Below are 2500 nucleotides of genomic sequence, written 5' to 3' on the forward strand. Positions count from 1 at the left end.
GTGATGATGATAAGGGAATAGTGATGATGGTGATGACAATGATAGATATCAATATGTATAATAATAAATATGATAACTATAATGATAATAATGATAACGACTTTAATGATAAATAGAAAGGATAAGAACAATGATAATGATATTAATAATAATGGCAATTACGACAGCAGTGATAATACTAGTAGTGATAACAAAATTAATATTAACAAAAATTAATACAATGATGATAATAATGATGATGATGATAGTTATAATAGTAATAATGATGGTGGTAATAATAGTAATAATAATAAGTAATTGGTAGGAACATTAATGATAATACTGATATTAATAATAACAACAAACATGAAGATAAAAGCAACAACGATAACAAAACCAATAACAACAGTGATAACAACAAAAACAAAGACAACAACATTCATAACATCGATAACACCATCAACAATAACAATCATAACAACAATAACAATAACAAACCCACCACAACCCACAACAAAACAACCCACAACCCACAACAAAACAACCCACAACCCACAACAAAACAACCCACAACCCACAACAAAACAACCCACAACCCACAACAAAACAACCCACAACCCACAACAAAACAGCCCACAACCCACAACAAAACAACCCACAACCCACAACAAAACAACCCACAACCCACAACAAAATAACAAAACAACCCACAACCCACAACAAAATAACAAAACAACCCACAACCCACAACAAAACAACAAAACAACCCACAGCCCACAACAAAACAACCCACGACAAAACAACCCACAACCCACAACAACAACAACCCACAACCCACAACAAAAACAACCCACAACCCTCAACAACCCATAACAACCCACAACAAAACAACCCCCATCCCACAACAAAACAACCCACAACCCACAACAAAACAACCCACAACCCTCAACAACCCACAACCAACAAAAACAACCCACAACCCACAACCCACAACAACAACAACCCACAACCCATAACCCACAACAACAACCCACAACCCACAACAAAACAACCCACAACCCACAACAAAACAACCCACAACCCACAACAAAACAACCCCCAACCCACAACCCACAACAAAACAACCCACAACCCACAACAAAACAACCCACCACCCACAACCCACAACAAAACAACCCACAACCCACAACCCACAACAAAACAACTCACAACCCACAACAAAACAACCCCCAACCCACAACAAAACAACCCCCAACCCCCAACCCACAACAAAACAACCCCCAACCCACAACCCACAACAAAACAACCCACAACCCACAACAAAACAACCCACAACAGCAAAACAACCCCAACCCACAACCCACAACAAAACAACCCACAACCCACAACAAAACAACCCCCAACCCACAACCCACAACAAAACAACCCACAACCCACAACAAAACAACCCCCAACCCACAACCCACAACAAAACAACCCACAACCCACAACAAAACAACCCACAACAGCAAAACAACCCCCAGCATCAGCCTTTATCTCCCGCCCGTGCCCTTTCCGTCAGCCAGACCCAGGCATCCGAAATCAATGACCTGACGCCCGTTTTGGCAACACTTTATGACTATTGATGTCCTTTTGTTACTTGTGTTGGGTGGCCTCTTGTTTGCGGGGGGTGGGGGGTGGGGCGTGGGGGTGGGGGTTGGTTGTTATCGTTGTTAGCATTGTTGATGGTTAGGGCTCGTGGTGATGTTATTTTTCTTTTTTTTTTTACTGTTGTCATTATTGTTTGTTATTGTTTTATCTTTAATTATTATTATTATTATGATTGTTATTATTTTTATGAATGTTATTATTATGATTGTTGTTATTATTATGATTGTTGTTATTATTATGATTGTTATTATTACTATGATTGTTATTATTATTAATGTTATTACTATTATCATCATTGTCATTATTACTGTTATTGTTGTTAATATTATCACTACTATCATTCTTACTATTATCATTATTATCATAATTATCATTATTCTTCTCACTATCATCATTACTATTGTTATTATTATTAGTATCATTATAGCATTATTGCTATTATTAATATTGTGTTATTTTCTAATTTTCATTATTATGATAATTATTTTCATCATTCTCAAATATATCATCATTATCATCATTATCGTTATTGTTATTATTATCTATCATTGTTACTACTATTACTATTGTTATCATTATTATTATCATTGTTATCATTAATATTATGACGATTCTTATTCTTATTATCACCACTATTGATATTATTGCTATTAATATCATTTCCATTATCATCATAATTTTTATTCTAATTCTAATTATTTTAATTCTATTTATCGCATCACAGCTGCATCTCTTCTCATTATTCTTATTAAAACTGATCACTCTATCACGACAACAAACTCTATAATAATAAAAAAAAACATCATAGATATTAAATAAATTACGTTCTACATTTCAATATTCTCCAAAGTGCTTACACACGAGGCGTGCC

General features: G+C 34.9%; 1 protein-coding gene across 1 annotated transcript in view; it reads right to left on the reverse strand.

Annotated features, from left to right (window-relative positions):
• Nucleotides 1-2500, reverse strand: part of LOC113828459 (transient-receptor-potential-like protein) — a 110085-nt gene that overhangs the window by 28897 nt on the left and 78688 nt on the right. The gene's annotated exons all lie outside the window — the stretch shown is intronic.

The sequence above is a fragment of the Penaeus vannamei genome, chromosome 17, assembly GCF_042767895.1.
Source record: "Penaeus vannamei isolate JL-2024 chromosome 17, ASM4276789v1, whole genome shotgun sequence".
Taxonomy (NCBI): Eukaryota; Metazoa; Arthropoda; class Malacostraca; order Decapoda; family Penaeidae; genus Penaeus; species Penaeus vannamei.